This window comes from Meles meles, unplaced genomic scaffold (genome assembly GCF_922984935.1).
Source record: "Meles meles unplaced genomic scaffold, mMelMel3.1 paternal haplotype, whole genome shotgun sequence".
NCBI lineage: Eukaryota > Metazoa > Chordata > Mammalia > Carnivora > Mustelidae > Meles > Meles meles.
The window spans coordinates 873,989-894,040 of NW_025721610.1; the positions used below are offsets into that span (position 1 = coordinate 873,989).

The following is a 20,052-nucleotide window of genomic DNA, read 5'->3' on the forward strand; positions in this document are numbered from 1 at the left end:
TAACTCTGTATATAACTTCAGGTGAAAACGGAATAAAAGGAAGGTCTGGTGATCATTACTGCTGAGACTACTAACTGTCATAACCAGATGCAGTCATGAGTGAGTACAGGAAACAGAGCCACTTCCATGGACTCACATTTCAGAGCTGTTTGGTCTCCACTAAGTTTGTCACTGTCTTCTGGTTGTAGCTGTTGTAGAAAGGGCTGGGGGCAAGCTCCAGTTTCAGTCCTTAGCTGAAATAAGTGGTGTGGGGCATCCGCTGGTGTTTTCTGCTTCCTTCTTTTAACTTAAAATAGGGAAAAGTGGCAAAAAAGGAGTGGTGGTTGGAGTTTGTTCATGGGTATTGGTAATACAGACTATGAATGCTTTTGGCCCTCCACCAGATGCTAAAAATGCCAACTTTCCTTCCTCCTCCTGGTACCCTAGAATCCAAAGAGCTGAAAGAGGAAAGATCTCTGGAGAATCCAAATGGATTGGATTCTGCTCCACTAGGTGGAGTGTAAGGGTTAAGTAGGAAAGATGAGCTTAAAACTGCCTTATCTTCTTTCTCCATTCATGTGTTTCTGGATATCTGAGTACTTTATATACTTTGACAATTGTGGACACTTCTCCTATAAAAATTAACCCTTATGTTTCTATCCTTTGGATAAATACATAGTAGAGCTGGTGTTGGGTCATAGAATAGTTCTACTTTCCTTTAAGTTTTATTTTATTTATGTGAGAAAGACACTATGAGTGAGGAAGGGAAAGAGGGAGACGCACACTCATGGCTGAGCAGGGAGCTCATGCTGGTGCTTGATCTGGGATCATGACCTGAGCCAAAGACAGGTGGTAACTGACTGAACCATCTAGAAGCCTGAGTATGTATATTTTTGACTTTATGAGCAACCTTCATACTGTTTCCAGATTTGCTGTACCACCTGGCATTCCCACCCACACTGAAAGAAGGTTCCCCTCTCTTTTCATCCTCAACATCAAATGTTCTTTCCTGTCTTGTTAATTTTAGCCAATATGACCGGTGTGAGGTACTCTCAAATCATGGTTTTGATTTGTATTTCCCTGGTGCTGAGGGATGTTGAACATTTTCTCATGTGTTTGTTGGTCCTTTGTTTATACACAATGGAATATTACTACACCCTCAAAAAGGATATCATGACATTACAAACCATATGGATGGGGGCTCCTGGGTGGCTTAGTGAGTTAAAGTCTCTACCTTTGGCTCAGGTCATGATCCCAGGGCCCTGGGAGCGAGCCCCACATCATGCTCTCTGCTCAGCGGAAAGCCTGCTTCCACCTCTCTCTCTGCTGCTGTTCTGCCTACTTCTGATTTCTCTCTCTGTCAAATAAATAAATAAAATCTTTAAAAAAACAGGGATGGAAATAGAGGTGTTATTGTAGGTAAGATAAGTCAGTCAGGGAAAGATAAATACCATATGATTTTAGTCATATGTGGAATTTAATAAATAAAAGGTTAGCACAAGGTAAGGGAAGGAAAAATTTAAAAAAAAAGGAAATCAGAGAGGGAGGAAAACCATAAGAGACTCTTAACTGTCAGGAACAAACTGAGGGTGTTGGAGGGGATGTTATTGGGGAATAACTGAGTGACAAGCATTAAGGAGGGATGTAATGAGCAATAGGTGTTATGTGCAAATTTTGAATCACTGAGCTCTACCTCTGAAACTAATAATGCTGGATATGTTAATTAAAATTAATTCAAATTAATACAGTTGATTTAAAAACTCTGCTACTGAGTTTTCTTTAAAATTTGAGGTACATAGGGGAACTTGTAATGCCAGTAGTTCTTGAGGTTGTAAATGATAGCATGTTGTGAGAATATATTGCTCTACCTTGACATTGGGCTCTCAATCTGTTTTCTAAAGAAGGATACTGGTTTGAAGGTGATCTTGTGAAGATATAATGAAGAAATTTGAAGAACTGCCTTAATTTTCACTTTAGGGAGAAATAAGTGTATTTTTAAGTTCATGGGGTGAATCTGAGGTGAGCCCTACCACTTATGTATTTCATTGCAATAGTTGTGTGAATTGTAACTTAAATTACACTTAAATTCATCTTTACTTTTGCTAAGAAAATTGTTTTGTATAGCAAATGATGTACTGTGTATGTTCATATCTTCCTAGGCAAACCATTAAAAACTTGAAGTATCATTGCTTTTAGGAGATAAAGCACAGAAAGCAAACCAACATAATGATGTGACAAAGAACTAGTAAGTGGGATTGGAGACTACAACAATATTCACTACAATGCCAGCCAAGTGAAGCAGACAGTGGTTGGGGTGTTGTGAACTGACCAGAAGAGAAAACAAAAAGTGTTGGGTATTGGACTGAGTCTTGAGGTGTGGATATTGCACAGATTAGCTGGGAAAAAGAAGAGACAGGGCAGCCTAGGTCGGAGAGGAGGCTTTCATGCCTTTCAAGGAATGATTATGATTTGTTTAGAGCAAAGGAGGATTATATACACTGTTAGATTGAAACATGCAGTCATACATGCTATACCACCAGGCCCTCCCCTTCCAGTTTGGAAAATTGCTGCTCTTAAATCAATGCAAACTGCTCTTAAATCAATGAAACTCAGGGAACACTCCACAGAGGAGTACAGAACCAGAGTCCTTTCCTTTGACTTCCACTTTTCATGATTCACCTACAAGTGCATGTGCAAAAGCGATTACTTCAGGTGGCAGAGACGACATTTTGCCAATTGCAGTTTATTCAGTTATTTTAAAAATTGATATATAATTAACATGAAACATTCTATTTCTTTCAGGTGTATATCAGAGTGATATATGTATATATTGTGAAATGATCACCACTTACTTCTGGATAACAGATCTCCCAGAGTTACATGTTTCATTGTGATAAGAAATTTAAGATCTTTTGTTATAGAACCATTCAAATATGCAATACAATGTACATTATACAATCAAATATGATTAACTATAGTCATCATTAACGATGGTTCTCATGAAACCAGTTTTAACCATTTTCACAACTTACATTCTGTCTTCAAGTCACGTATATTTGTTAAGGGAAGAAGCAAGTCCTTGGTTCTATTTTCATTGAGAATAATTTTCCCTGTGGTCATAGCTTTTTACCATCAACGACAATAACTCTTTGATACATAATATGGTCCTTGACAAGTGGTTAAGGGTCTATTCAGCTGATATTGGCAGGGGTGAGTCTCTGTGGGATCAGGCAGCTGCTAAGCAGGGAGTCCCGGGGGTGATGAAAACTCAGGAAGGAAATCATGCTGATTGTGAAGGAGGATTTGCAGCTGGAAATCCCAAGGGTTCTTACTGTGAAAAAGAGGGTGCTCTGAGAACCACTGCTGGAGAGGCTGTGAGTCTGAGCAAGGAAGCAGAAGGAGCCTGTACTCTTTGGTAATGTTTTTTTTTTTTTTTTTTTTTTCTGGACTGATAATAAATCCTTGGTATGTTTTCACAGTTGGAAATTATGAAGTGAGCAAAGTAAGAGTATGTTCACTCATTCCATAGGCATTAATTTAATAGTGTCTCCCTTGGTCAAGAATTTCCTATGGTGTGGGATGTAAGGGATAAGACAAGGAACCAGATGCTGAAATGCTAGTTCAGCCCACAGGAACCTCACACTTGGGATACAGATTCAAACTGGAGACTTGTCAGTATCCCATTATAGAAGATGTAGTGGTTTATCCATGTATTTTTCCATGTTACTCAGCTTTGAGTACCTGTTGCATGCCAGGCTTTGGCATTGAGAGCTCAGTACTTTTAGTCAATGAAAATGCCCAGAATTAGTAGTCTGGGAGACAATGGTCAGTGTTGCTGAGTAGGCCCTTAGACTCTGAAAGAGAGGCATGAAAATATGATTGCCTATGCTGACAAGGGAATGATTGTGCTTCCAAAGGTTAGTGTGAATAAGAATATCTTAGTCAAGTCCATAATTGGGAAGCATTATGGTTCTACACGGGTGGCATCTAGATGACCAATGGGGGGAGTCATGCAGTTCAGGGATGACTTAGACTCATGCAGTTCTAATCACTTTCACCAGGAAGATACTTAACTTCTTCCAGACATGTGGTGTTACAGAAATGTTATATTTTAAGCAGCACCTTGTATGGATGACTGTTGTCTTCAGTGTTGTGCAATTTTCATGTTGTTTCTGTAACCAGTCTTGGCTAATGACACAAAATAAGAAAGATCGTTTTTGTTGTTGTTTGCTTGTTTCTTTTGTGTTTTGTTTGTTTGTTTTTGTTTTTCATTTTGAAAAAAATTAACAAAGAACCAATTATACCCTCTTTGGTGAAATTTCTCACTGAGTGTTATATCACAAATGAAGCGACAGTTCACCAATGCATATGTCCTTCTGAATGAGCATTAAAAATTTCTCCAAATTTCCCCCAGACTATATTGATAAGTATGTCAGTCAATAACATACACACAATAAAGGAAATAACTTATAAATCATTTTGAGAATTTATTTAGTTCATCTGTCCAGGTGCCTGCTTGCCTTATCAGACAGCTAAGTTGTTGGTCTCCAGTCAAAGGCCAATGATGAGGCCACTATCAAGGCGTCTGGTTGGCCGACGCACAGACATGATTTGTTGGTCTTGAGTTTGAAGGGCAGACAGTGATCCTGCTTTCCAAGTGCTCAGAGATCTGTTCTATGTTTCAAGGTCTAAGGACACATGGTAAGCCTGCTGTGAAGGTGCCTCTTTGGCCTAATAGAGAGTAAAGTTATGCGCTTTGTGAAAAACTGGTCCCAGTGAGTCTTTGACCTAGACCCGATATACTTTGTTGGTCTCTAGTTGTACAACACATGATGAATCATTTGTCCAGGTGCCTCCTTGGCCCAGGATAGAGATGAGTTTTTGGTTTCTGAGTCCAAGGGCACATAATGATCTCACTCTCCAGGTGCCTACTTGGCTGAGTACAGAACTGAGTTACTATTGATATCAAAATACAAGTGGTAAGCCTGCTGTATAGTTGTCCTCTTGACCTATCACAGAGCTGTCTTATCAGTGCCCAGATGTAAGGGTACATGGTGAACCTTCTATACAAGTTCCTATTTGGCCTACAAGAGAGATGATTTGTTGGTCTCTATGTCAATAGGCGATTGGTGAGCTGGTTCATCAAGTGCCATTTTGGCCCAGCCCAAGGCTCTTTCTTGGTCTCCATGTCCAAGGGTATATGTTGATGCTGCTGTTCAGGTGAATCGTTTTCCCAGTACTGACCTGGGATGCAGGATTGATAGATTCTTGGCACTTGGCAAGCTTGGTGTTCTCTAGACATACTTGCTTTGTGCTGCCTGGATTGGCAAGGTGTGTTATGAGGACTCCTTGTCCAACCAGTGTCTGTATGACTCATCTGCCCAGTTTCAAATGCATTCAGAAGGTTTCCACTCACAGAGTTTCTGGTGGGTTCTCTGTTCTGGGGTCTGAATTTGCCTGTGGTATACTGTGTTCAAGTGTGTGTGGTCTGTAGGCTCCTGGTTGGCCAGCAGTCTGTGGAATTAGTGTGTCCACTGCTAAGCTGGGTCAGACTGCTTGTGGTCTGAGGACATGTGTTCCAAGGACTCATACTATGTCTAGAGATGTGGTGATTCCTTCTCCCAATACATGTTTCATGAAATTTCCTCTCTTCCTTTTGTCTGGAGACATTGTGAACACCAGGATGGCCAGATGCTTAGAGCATTCATGTTCCCTGTGCTGAGCTGTGTTTGAGGGCTCTGGAATAATAGTAGGCCCAGTGTTCCCTCAGGACATGGACTCAGCTTTCCTGTGCTGAACCCAGATTTGATCCCAGAGATGTGGAACCCAGCTGAAAATCTACAGTACTCTGATTTACAGTGCCCCAATCCCATATACAAAGTGGAATGTGTCCCTGAGAAGATGGGCCATCCACACAATGGGAAATGCGTCCAGGAGTTACTGGGTACTGCTTTGAGGACTCTCAGGACCACAGAGGGGCACAAACATAAACACAAACATGAAGGTGGTGTGAGAGTGTTGGTGGGAGGCCCAAGGAAGGAGGAATTGGCAGGGTGCTTACCATGAACAGAGGAAGAGAACAGGGCAGAGAAAGCGAGGAAGAGTTATGGCTAAAACACTATCTCCCTCCTCAGTGCAACCTGGGCTGCAGATGTCCTTTTATAACAGCCCTGGTACATCACAGTGTCTTCTTATGATGTCAATAACATTCCCTATCCAATCTCCAGGGCACTTTCATGTTGGCCTTATTTGGGTGGCCAATCACCAGGCAGTTTGGATGGCTGATGACTGAAGGATTTCTTAGTGACCCTCATGACATCATTTCCTGGAAACCACGTTTTAAAGGAAACCAGGTAAACTTTCCTTCAAGTTGAAAAATTCATATGATAGGGAGATCATGGAGACCCTGAAAGACTCAAACAGTACAAAGTTAAATGTGTCACTCATTGTCATCATTCGCTAAAACACTAACACCGATGTTAATGAGGACATGGGCAATTAGACCCCATGAAAAGGTCACAGAAACATCATAGAAAGATCACAGTTGTGGGGTAAGTCAGACAACATAGCACTAGAGCAAGTGATACCCTCAACTCATCCATCACAGCTTAAATGTAAGTGGAGAAAATGGTAGGCGTTATGTTTCACACATCTTCCCACAATAAACCTAAACCTAGAAAGGACAAATCTGTGTCACAAGTCATGATCTCCTTACCTAAACGACATTCAGCTCTCCTAGAAGGGGGCAACAAAATCTAGCCTGTCCCCAGGTTCACAGCCTTAGTGTGCAGCATCCAGTCAGAAAGTTCTGGGAGAGGAGTTAAGATTGTCTCTTTCCTCAAATACAATTACATGCTTATCAGACTATTCTTAACTCCCAAGAAATCAATCAAAGATGTTATAAAACAAATTCCACAAGGCTATAAGTAAAAAAGCGACCACCATTTGGAAGGGAAGAGGTGTGGAGAGTTGATTCAGGTCTGATATAGTTGAGGACACAGTCGAGGAGAGAGAGTCTACTTGGAGAGTCTGCCACAAAGTATTATAACCACTGGGCTGCAAAATCAGAAATTTTTAAAGTCTGGATAAAGAAGATAATGCTATATGCATATAATGGAATATTACTCAGCCATCAAGAGAATGATATCTTACCATTCACAATGGTACCTAAAGACTATTATGCTAAGTGAAATAAGTTGATGAAAGACAAATGCTATAGGATTTCACTCATATGTGGAATTTAAGAAACAAAACCGATGGCAATAGGGAAAGGGAGGGGAAAAATAAGATGAAATCAGAAAGGGAAGAAATACCATGACAGACTCTTAACTAGGGAACAAATGGGGTTGTGAGAAGGGAAGTGGGTGGAGGATGGGGTAACTAAGGATAGGCATTAAGGAGGGCAGTTGATTGAATGAGCACTGGGTATTCTATGCAACTGATGCATCACAAAATTCTAACCCTAAAATTAAAAAAAAAAAAAAAGTCTTCAGGACCCTTCCATATTTGCGTGGTGCCAGTGGGGACTGGCACCAGAGGAAGGTCCTATTAACTACTTATAACTTTTTCTTATTACTTATTAATTAATTATTGCTTATTGAAACAGTGAGCACAGATTTTAATCTTTTAAGAAGATTATAATCTTCTTAAAAATTAGTAGAAAGTATATATGTATGTATACATACATATACATAACAGAATTGGGTTTGTCTGAGAGTCATGAGGACCCAAATGCAATTCAGATGGAACTGGCCTCACTCAGCCTGTCTTGGGGCTGCAGGTAACACTAGTCACTTGGGGAGACTCTGCCCTTCACTTCTGTGACAAATTTACTTCCAGTTCTTTCTTTGTTGATTTCCGTTTCAGTTTCCTTTGACAGCTTTTTCCTGTGTATCCCTTTGGTTGGTGTTCAGTCCTAAACCACATGATCTTCTTCTTTCACAGGGAAGCCCAGTTATCCCTCCCCCTGTTCAGAGTGCAAATTTCTGCTCCTTAATCATCTCTACTCTGAGCTTCAGAGCCTATGTATCTGGTCTGGGAGGAGACTGCTCCATCTGTGCTTTTTTTTTTTTTTTTGCTTATTTTCAGCATAACAGTGTTCATTGTTTTTGCACCACACCCAGTGCTCCATGCAGTACGTGCCCTCCCTATTACCCACCACGTGGTTCCTCAACCTCCCACCGCCCCCCCCCCGCCCCTTCAAAACCCTCTGGTTGTTTTTCAGAGTCCATAGTCTCTCATGGTTCATCTCCCCTTCCAGTTTCCCTCAACTCTCTCTCCTCTCTATCTCCCCATGTCCTCCGTGTTCTTTTTCTTTTTTTTTTTTTTTTAATATTTTATTTATTTGACAGAGAGAAATCACAACTAGGCAGAGAGGCAGGCAGAGAGAGAGGAGGAAGCAGGCTCCCCGCGGAGCAGAGAGCCTGATGTGGGGCTCAATCCCAGGACCCTGGGATCATGACCTGAGCCGAAGGCAGAGGCTTTAACCCACTGAGCCACCGAGGTGCCCCGTCCTCCGTGTTCTTTGTTATGCTCCACAAATAAGTGAAACCATATGATACTTGACTCTCTCTGCTTGACTTATTTCGCTCAGCATAATCTCTTCCAGTCCCATCCATGTTGCTACAAAAGTTGGGTATTCATCCTTTCTGATGGAGGCATAATACTCCATTGTGTATATGTACCACATCTTCCTTATCCATTCATCCGTTGAAGGGCATCTTGGTTCTTTCCACAGTTTGGCGACCATGGCCATTGCTGCAATAAACATTGGGGTACAGATGGCCCTTCTTTTCACTACATCCATATCTTTGGGGTAAATACCCAGCAGTGCAATTGCAGGGTCATAGGGAAGCTAACATTGAGATACCACCTGACACCAGTTAGAATGGCCAAAATTAGCAAGACAAGAAACAACATGTGTTGGAAAGGATGTGGAGAAAGGGGAACCCTCTTACACTGTTGGTGGGAATGCAAGTTAGTGCAGCCACTTTGAAGAACAGTGTGGAGATTCCTCTACAAATTAAGAATAGAGCTTCCCTATGACCCTGCAATTGCAACTGTGCTTTTTGGACAGAGAGTGAGAGATCACAAGTAGGAAGAAAGGCAGGCAGGGGGGAGGGAGAACCAGGCCCCTGCTGAGCAGAGAGCCAGATGTGGGACTTGATTCCAGGACCCTGAGATCACGAACTGAGCCAAAGACAGAGGCTTAAACCACTCAGCCACCCAGGCACCACTGATTCATTTTTTTTTTAATTGAAGCATAGTTGACATGAAATAGTATATTAGCTTCATATGTACATTATACGATTGAACACTTTTTTCCTTATTCTGTGTTGACCAGAAGTGTAGCTACCATTCTTTGCCAGAGACAATATTCCAATAACATTGACCATATCTCCTATGCTGTGCCTTTTATACCACGTGTCCATTCCATAATGGGAAGCCTGTGTTTCCCACTCCCCTTCACCCATTTCTCCCATGCCCCACTCTCTTCTCCTCTGAGAACTCCTTTAGCAGATCAGTTTGTTCTTTATATTTATACGTCTGATTCTGCTTTTTGTTTTGTTTTGTTTTTCATTTGTTTTGCTTTTCAGATTCCACATTGGAGTGAAATCCTATGGTATTTGTTTTTCTCTGTCTAACCAATTTCTGTTAAATTTATACCCTCTGTGTCCATCCATGTTCCAAATGGCAAGATGTCATCATTTTTGGGCTTAGTTATTTTCATATATCTATATCTATCTATCTATCTATCTATCTTCACCTATTCTTTATCCATTCATCTATTTGTTGTAATATATCACCTGCTCTTCATCCATTCATCTATTTGTTGTAGACAGTAGGAGTTATATTAATTTTTCAATCTGTCAAAAAACCCAAAAAGAAAAAGTATCACATTATACTCATATCTATGTATAGTGTGGACATATTCAGAGGACTGACATTAGGAAACCTTATTTCTCTTCAACCCCATGAGAAGTACATATGCCATAATAACACTTTTCAATAACAACCCATTAGCAGGCATACAGACATCATGATTTTACATTTCAATACATGAGAAAAAAGACATACTCCCAGCACTGTCTTTCCTCAAAACTTCTGCCTGTTTCCCACTCTAGTAGAGCAGGTCTTCACACATGCTTTGGATACTTCATCATTTAAACTACAACAGTGGCTATATTAGAAGTCCTGTCCTTTCCATGTCCAAACTTAAATGAGGAAGTAGAAATTATAATAACAAACAATGGCTTATCAATGCGTATAGTTAAGTTTACCTGCAAAGATGTGTAAAATATTGCATGAAAGTAAAAATTAACAAGGCTATCATAAAGCAGTCTTCTTTACATTACAGATCATAACAGACACTTAACACTGTCGTTAAGTTTTACAAATGAATTATTTATATTCAAATTACAGCAGTTCCCCAAATCTAAGGAAAAGAAAATGGGTTGAGAAAGTTTCAAAGACTTTCACACCCAAGCCCTGTGTCCTCCAGCTGCCACTGGCCACAGTGATGACATACCCTGTGTGTTGTTATAAGACACAATGTCCGAATAAGCCATGTTCTACTTTTATCTAATATTACCTGTTACAGACCAGTGAATTCTTTGAGATGAAAAACAATCCAAAAATTCAGGATACAGAGCACTTTGACAACATACAATATCTGAAATTGTTCAAAGCTCTGAAAACAGTCTTTTAATGGAAAACTGAATCTTTTTATGCTCAGTTTCAACCTTGCTGGGAAAAAAAAAAAATAACCATGACTAATCCCTGATACACATTGTTAACCATTTGTCTGTCTTCTGTCTTGGTCAGTGTTCATGATCTAGAGCCAGACCCAGAATATTTCTCCACATTTTCTCCAAGGGCTTCTTCAGGCACAGTGGTCATTCTGCTTCTCTCTCCTTCTGTCTGGCCCCTGTGGACATGAGTATCAGGACTTGCCTATTATCTGGCAGGGAAATCACACCCATGAGCTCTCTGTTTCAGTTGTGACCAGCAGCCCACAGATATCAGCCCACAGTAATCAGCCCAGGATCCACAGCTTACTACACTTCATGACACCCTCAAGACACTGTAAGTAGTGCTAAGGGCCTGGGTCACTGTGATATCTAGGTTACTCTATGTTTTCTCAGCAACAAGGTTACTTTACATCACACTTGGAATAAATGTCTACAGCTTCTCCTGACTCATGCACCACAGTGAAGGTTGGCAACCTTCTTTCTAAAAAGATGTTCAAGGCTTTCCTGATGGAAGTGTTCTGGTGGATGAAGGGATATAGAGGTGGGTCCCAAAATCAAGGGCATCTGGGTTCTGCTTCATGAAGGTAGACTTTGGTATATCAGACATAAAATGCTGGGAAACTTCAGAATTCTTTTGAGGGTAAGTATATAAAATGCATTCCCACTGATAGAATAACTGGCAAGGCATGGATTTTTTTTTTTTTTTAATCAGCAAGTGTACATCATAGAAAAGGCTTGGATCTGGAGCTATGTTAACTAAAGGCTTATGTATTTTGGGGGGCTAAGACTGCCTCCATGTTTCAATGTTATGTGCTTCTAATTCATAGATCTGTAGAAGGGGCAACTTATACTATCTCTGTGGTGTATTTATAAATGATGAAATCTCAGCATTTCTACAAAACTTTGTTTTGTACTCTCCTGCAATGGTGCTGCTGGAACAACATTGGATGCTAAGGCAAAGATGGCTCTCTAATTGGTAGTATCAGAGACAGCAAGTTTTCAAGGGGTTGGAATGGTGCAGTGATCCTTGTGTGACCTTGCGAAGTTCATGAAAACCAATTTTCTGAATCTTGTTCTTCTTCCAACTGAAATTTCTCCCACATGCTGACTTTGTGATCCAGGGCTGCAGTCTGCTGCTACCAAGAAGGAGGAGGACCAGGATCTGCCAGTACTTCTAGGCTCTTCTCTGCCCAGAGGTGTGTGGGAATCAGGGTCTGGGTGGGGGCTTTCTGGGGGTGTGGGTGGAGTGCAGAGCCACGGGGTGGTGGGAAGTTTGTGGGAGTGCTCTGGAGTGTGTGAGCATAGAGGTGCCAGAGAGGCCTTGGAGTGCATAGGCACCAGGTTATGGGCTGTGACTTTCTGGGAGGTGAAGGTGGGACTTTTGGCTAGGCAAGCGGGGAAGTGGTTGGCTGAAAGGCAGCCCTTATGCAAAAATCTCTGGGAGATACCTGGGTTGTTAACATAGCTTGGCTAGTGTAAGTCATGCTATAAGAAACATAGGGTCTTCACACAGAAGACATCCCGGCAGATTGGGTGAAGCTAAGAGCTAACTGCTGTCACAGGGCTCTTTTGCAGAGGGTGGCTGGAGTGGAGATGTATCAGGTGCTGAGGTTTTCTGGGATTGTCTTCATGAGGTGGGGTAGCCTGGCAGTACATCTGTAACTGCAGTGGGCATGGGCAGGAATGTCCCAAGGCTCTCTGAAGAGAGGACGCTTTGGGAGATAGCTATAGCTGGGGTGGATTTAGGATGGCGGTTGTTCTCTGTGCACAGTACCCACTAGTAAGATGGCTGAAACTCAAGTGGATGAAAGCTGGGATATCTTCAGCACTCTGAGTGTCCTGACAGAGTGTGAGCTATGGGATCCTGGGATTTCCACATAGGGTACTCCTTTTCAAGGCATCTGGAGGTCAAACATGACCCAGGATGTCACATACCCATATAACTAAGGGTGACCCATGCAAGATGGGAGCAGACCTGGAGTGTTCTTGGATGCTTAGCAACTGTGCCAACTCAGTATGATGTCTGGAGCTCTAGTGAATGCTGACAAGGAGCATCCCAGTGTGTGCCATGCTGGAGCTGCTTCTTGGCACAGCTGGGTTTGAGTGGGCTGGGGACCCTGGGATCAACGAGGTGGTACACCAGCGAGGATGCTCAGACCTTGCTTCTGTACATACTATCAAAGTGGAGCAGAATTTGAGCTTGCCTGTGACTTGACACAGAAGGAGATCCAACACCCCTCCTTCCCCATTGTGTTGGGGGGGGGGCTCTCAGGGAAGATCCTTCACATTCTAGTTGCTCTCTGAACTGTAGCTTGTTTTCTGTGTGCCAGTGCAGACACATTAGCTTACAGCCCACAGAACTATCCCTTCCACTGCAGTTGGCAGGCTGCTGAGGGGTGATTCCTGTGTTATGATGTCTCTGTCTCTGTTTTCTGCTGTGCAGAAGCTGTTCAGGCTGTTCTCGGTTCTTCTTCACGAGGATCTATAAATAGGTGTAGATTTGGTGTGTCTCTCGAGGAGGTGGGTTCAGTTCTCACCTTAGGTGGGATGAGTTAGGTCACCATCATGCACTCTTATATTTATAAACTTGCTCAAGTTTATTTCACTTCTCAGAAGCTTTATTTCCTATCTGTAGAATAGAATTTTTTCTCTCAGGATCAAATAGCCTCACTTATCTAATTTGCTTGGAACACAGTAGGTGCACATTAAATGCTTCTCCCTCCCCTAGTCCAACACCATGCTCTCCAAAACAAATGTCCCTTGAGTTTGCAGATAAACTGCACCTCCCCACCTCAATGTCTGAAATTCCTTTTAAAATAATTATTATTATATAATTCACCATTCAATACATCATTTCTTTTTGATGCAGTGTTCCAAGATTCATTGTTTACATATAATACCCAGTGCTCCATGAAATATGTATCCTCCTTAATACCCACCACCATGTTCACTCATCCCCTCACCCCCCACCTCTTTAAAATCCTCACTTTGTTTATTGGAGTGTACAGTTTCTCATGGTCCATCTCCCCCTCCAATTTCCCCCTTCTCCAAAAGCAAGGGAAACAAAAGTGAAAATGAACATTTGGGACTTCATCAAGATAAAAGTTTCTGCATAGCAAGGAAACAGTCTACAAAAAAGAGGCAACCCAGGGAATGGGAAAGGATATTCAAAAATGACAATAGAGACAAAGGGCTGATATCAAGGGTCTCTAAATAACATAAAAATCTCAATAACCGCCACTCCCTCAAAAAAAAAAAAAAAGGATGATCAAGTTGAAAAATGGGCTGAAGACATGAACAGAAGATATATAAATGGCTAATAGACATATGTAAAAATGTTCATCATTGTTAGCCATCAGGGAGATTCAAATCAAAACCACATTGAGATAGCACATTACACCAGTTAGAATGGAAAAAAAAATAACAGAGCAGTAAACAAGTGTTGGAGAGGATGGGGAGAAAGGGGTACCCTCTTACACTCTTGGTACAAATGCAAGTTGGTGCAACCACTTTGGAAAACAGGGTGGAGATTGTGTAAGAAATTAAAAATAGAGTTACAATTTTTTTTAATAAGCATATAATGTATTTTTATCCCCAGGGGTATAGGTCTGTGAATCGCCAGGTTTACACACTTCACAGCACTCACGATAGCACATACCCTCCCCAATGTCCATAACCCCCTCCCTCTCTCCCAACCCCACCTCCCCCCAGCAACCCCCAGTTTGTTTTGTGAGATTAAGAGTCATTTATGGTTTGTCTCCCTCCCAATCCCATCTTGTTTCATTGGAATGGGAGGCGAACCATGAGAGACTATGGACTCTGAAAAACAACCTGAGGGTTTTGAAGGGTCGGGGGTGGGAGGTTGGGGGAACAGGTGGTGGGTAATAGGGAGGGCACGTTTTGCATGGAGCACTGGGTGTTGTGCAAAAACAATGAATACTGTTACGCTGAAAAATTAAAGAAAAAAAATAGAGTTACACTATCACCCTGCAACTGCACTACTGGATATTTATCCCCAAGATACAGATATAGTGAAAAGAAGGGTCTTGTATACCCCAATGTTCATATAAACAATGTCCACAATAACCAAACTGTAGAAAGATCCAAGATGCTCTTCAACAGAAAAGTGGATAAAGAAGATGTGGTCCATATATGCATTGGAATATTACTCAGCCATTAAAAAGGAGGAATACCCAACTTTGGCATCAACATGGATGAGACTGGCGGAGATTGTGCTGAGTCGAAGAAGTCAAGCAGAGAAAATCAATGACTATATGGTTTCACTTGTTTGTGAGACATAAGGAATAACATTGAGGACACAAGGAGAAGGAATGTTTGAAATTTCTAAATAGAGTTTGGGAAGACCTGACCTGCTCTTGGACTTTGAACCTCACAGGTCACTCTGGCATCTTGCTTGCCACTTGCTTGCTTTCTCTCTACCTACTCAACTGAGACATAATTCTCCTGGTTCAAGCTTCCTCTACAAACCTTACTTGCAGGGATGCTAATTTCAGAATCCTTCAAGGGTCATGAAAACCTTTAGTAGCCGATGGAAATACCTAGTCACTGGAACACTCCTCCTAAGCATTTTATAAGTCCACTAATGGTTTGATTTTGGAGAAAATTTCAGTGAATTGCCTAGGAGGGTCTTACTGGTTTAGTAGTGTAGGTTTAACAAAGCTAACTGTATATTATGAGCATCATATCTTGAAGAAAGTTTCCATTAATCTTGCACCAGGAGTCAGATATGAAATGGAAAGGATAGAGGGATATAATCATTGCTGAGTTCCCAGAGTGCAAGGTTCACTGGGTCAGGTAATTGATATAGGACTATCCTGTGAACCTGGTAACAATTATACAGAGTGGTCATGCTCTTGTGTATCCCTATATTACAAAAGAGGAAAGTGGCATTGGTTGGACTTTATAGGTAGAGTGCTATAGCACAGTGCATGAAAGGAGGCTGTAGAGCTTAGAGGGCCAGGGTTCACATCATAGCTCTATCGCCTCCTAGCTGTGCAACATTGAGTACATTCCTGAACCTTTTGGATTCTCAGTCAACTCACCCACAGCATGGAGACAGCAATACATACCTCATAGATGTGTTTGAAGATTGAAATGACATCACAAACCTTAACAGTGTTTCTGACACATAGGAAACACTTAAGAGATACAGTCTGTTCTTAATTTTACTATTATTGATGTTACTCCAAAAATCCTGAGCTACAAAAGAGGGTGCTTGAATTCCAATCTAAATCTTTCTAGATCCAAAATGAAAATAATTAGAGACATAAATATATTTAGAACAAAGCTGATCATACTCTTTCCTTCAAGCTTCTTGGCTTCATTTATTAGTGCCAGGCAAGGTGCTGGGCACTGGAAACACAGAATAAACTGTATTCTTCTGTTTAGGAGATTATAGGCTAGGAAAGTAAAGTAAATTGGATTATTTGTCCCCATTTTTTCACCTTTCCTTTATGTACATAGCCCTCCCAATTTACAACATTTACTTTTCTTTTTGAATGGACATGGCTGTATTACTTCTTTTCACCAATGGAATGCGAATGTGCTCATTGCAGAAACTGTAAATGCCAAAGTTTGGAGCCAAGTTTTGGCACAAAGCCTGTGAGTTCTTTGGTCAGAGATTGTCTGTGGCAAAAATACCTGTGTGTAGACACTCAGCTTCCCTTTTCCCTTCTATCAAATTGAACCAAGCAGCTGGTTTTGAAACCTAGAGGAGTCAGTGTGTATGAACAATGTTGACTAGGATGCGCAGGTCATGCTGTCAGTTCCCTCTGGTTCACTACCACATTCTCAGAGCCTTGGAGACCCCTGCCCACCATGTGGAGAATGCAGTGACTAGTGTGGTGCTGTTGTGACTATGATCCTGAGCTGTGCTGTACAGAGATCTGTAAACTCTCCTTCTGCATTCAAACACACCTATTTAATTAAGGTAATAGACATCCTGAAGCTCATAACACCTCCACCAAAGAGAATATGCAGATGGTAAATAAGCAGAAGAAAAAAAAACTGTACATTAGGAGCCATGAGGGAAATGTAAATGAAAAACTGACTGAGTAATTTCTACTACAAACCCAGTAGGACACTTAGTTAATATCAAACACAGTAAAAACACCAAATGTTGGAAAGAGTAAGCTTCCCTACATTGCTGGTGGTAATTCAAATGGAACAGCTACTCTGGTAAGAGTTTGATAGGCTCTACAAACATGAAGCATAAATGCTAAAACCCGGTAATCACTCACTCTCATGGACCTTTTTCTCAGAGATTAAAATTTAAGAGCCCACAAAACCCTATGCACAAATACTCACTTGATATTACTTAATAGTCTCCAAATATTGTAAACAATCAAAATGTCCCTCAAAGGGTCACTGAATGAACAGATTGTGGCATTTGCATACTAGAGAGCCCAATTCAGTGAAAAAAAGCCATAATATTCTGACACACAGAACTTTGATGGATCCTGGGGTATTATCCTGAGTGAAAACAAACTAAAATCCAACATCACGGTTCAGAATGGTAGGAATCACCTCGTGCAACAAAATTCCAAAACTCCCAAAATGTAAAACAACGGGGTGTTTGCCATGAGCAGGGATGGTCTGGGAAGGCGTGAATAGCATGAGGGAGATTTTGTGTTGGGGTACTTCCATATCTGGATTGCACTTTTAAATATATGAATGTGCATGACAAGCTGAGAGAAGCAGACATGTCTATCATACTACTGTCAGTTTTTTGGTGTTAATAGTGTTCTGTAATTATGTAGGATGTTACCCTGGGACAAAATGAGTCAAGACTGCCCCTGTGACAGGATGTTTCTGTGCTATCTGAAGCTTCCTGTGAATCTATAAATGTACCAACCTCCCTCCCCCACCTACATTAGTGCACAACCTGTCAACACACCTCAGAATAGTTCCCTAAAGCTAGCAGTCCCCACGTGGCTCCCTAACATGTGTATGTGAAGCAGCAGTGTAGGAGGTAGGTGGGGTTTGGTGCTGGTTTGTGATTGGGCAGATGGTGGTCTCTGAGGCACTGTATAGAAGGGGCAGAAAAGGCCAGGTGTGGAACAGAACAGAGGCAGCTCCCAGATTGCTGTCCTCCCAGAGCAATGTTTTGAGTTTGGGAAGGAAAGAACAGGACAAATACCTAGATCAGTCCCTCCACTTCCTCCTCTGGAAAGGATCTGTCCCCTGCTCTTGTAGACACCCTCCACCACCCTGCCATAACCTACATCCTGCTCACACAATCACCCCCCCCAAAGCTACCCACATTTTAGAGATGAAGGAATGGAGAACCAAGGGGTGAGTTACTCTGCCCCACACCCCAAAAGTGGGGTCCCAGTGCTTCCAGGAAACTTTGTCCAGAAATACATCTGTGGGGTAAATGGGGTCTGAGATGTTGACCGCTGGAGGTTCACAGCTTTGGGATCACAAAAATGATCCACTTCTCCTTCAAATCAAGTGACCTGGACTCCACCAGCCTCCACACTGGCTCATGGAAGTGGCAGCCCTCCTATAAGCTTAGACACCATCGATCTTAAAGAGGCTGACCTCTCTCCTCAGTTTTAACTTTTCTCCAAGATCCTCCACCTTTACTGCTCCCATCAGTTGATGTCCCAGTGCTATGAACTCGGTGCCTTGAGCTCTACTAGGGGACCATCACTCTAGGCTTTCTTTCAACTCAGCTACAGCCACAGGCAGACATCAGCTCACTGACATCCACAACTCACTGAGCTTCCACTTCATCCCTGGAGGTGAAAGTGACAATCTCCAGGGAGAAGACCAACCTGGAAACTTACTTTCCTCCTTTTTTCTGTCCAATGCTTGTCAGAATAACAGCTCTGCCTATTAGAAGTAATCACCTTCCTCCATATCCACAGACAACTTCAAGTTTTCCATGTGCACCTGTTCCCACTCTTCCTACCTGTCTCCTTCACTGCTTTACTCTGTCCATCCACCCCTTCACCTGGAGCAGCCAGTAATAATTAATGTGTCTCACTCAAAATCTCAGTGCTTCTGTGGCTCAGAACGGAGAGCTTACACTCCAGGATGCTCACTCACTCCAGTCTGTACCTGCCTCCCTCAGCCCACAGGAAGTCATCTAGAGACAGGGAAAAGTCCCATGCCTCTGGCCTCCCTCCATCTTGGTTCCCTCATCTTATTGTCACATTTACTCTCCAAAGGCCTGCATCACACAGGGACATGTAGTCAGGAAATACTTGCTGTGGTGGCTAGAGATTTTAAACTTCACGTCAGGGTCCAAACTCAAGTTTGCACAACATGAGTGGTAGGGCTTGGGACAAAAATCGTTTTTCCTGACATACATACCTATGGACATACAGCTCATTGTTTCCTTCCAATCAGAATGGGGCTGACCTCAGTAGCTGACCTTGGTTTCTAGAACTCAGGATGTCTGAAAGTGTTGATGGGGACAGGAAGGTTGTGTGCTCAGGGTAAACTCTGAATAATTAACCAAAACTTTCTAAGAGCTGTGGAGCCTGTACACCAACAGGATAATGTGATTATTTAGAAGACACAGCAGTGACTATAAGCCAGACTGTACATCACAATCACACAGTGGTTGTTTCTGGTAAATGACTCATTCTGAAATGATGGTTTTAAATTATTTCTTTAGTCCCCTGATAAATATTAAAATTCATGCAGACTTTTTCCAGCTTCAGTTTTCTGCCATCTTGAATGTGTGTGTGCAGGAACATAACCTCATGGACATTGCATGGAAGGCAAGAGCTTCCAGCAAGTCCTTCATGTACTCAGAGTATCTCTCCACCTCACAGACTGATCCTGGCTCTCATACCACTACTTGGCGTGTTTTTCTAGGGTCTCCCCCTTTCCTTCCAGGCTGGAGAATCTCTACTCTACCTGGAATACCTGAACCAATGACTCCTTGTTCCTTAGTGTCTGACGTCTCTTCTACAAATCCCTACACCCCCCCCCAAACCTCATCTTCGGTTATGAGTTCTATTTCAAAATCTTCAAACTTCTAGTGTGCCTCCTCTTTTTGGCATGATACCCTTGTCTCCTAAGGAGATCTCCCTAAAATAGGAAAGCTACCCATGTGATAATCTACAAGAACCATAGAGTGAAGTCCATTCAGAGCACTGGAGACTCATATGCCCTCGTTTCACCTTAGTTAAAGGGCTTCTAGTCAAAACAGTGTTCTAGGGACTTGTTAGCCCAGTGCAGTGCTGAGTTGGAGGAGTCATGACCAGAGGTCTCCCAGTCAGCCTTTGTCCTGGAGACCTAATTGTTCTGTGCTCTACTGAGTTAGCGGGTTGTGGGTCAGAGATTT

At 42.0% G+C, this 20,052-nt stretch overlaps 1 pseudogene; it reads right to left on the bottom strand.

Annotated features, from left to right (window-relative positions):
• Window positions 1-10,874: 10,874 nt before the first annotated feature.
• Window positions 10,875-11,833, bottom strand: LOC123936589 (annotated as a pseudogene).
• Between the last annotated feature and the right edge of the window lie 8,219 nt (window positions 11,834-20,052).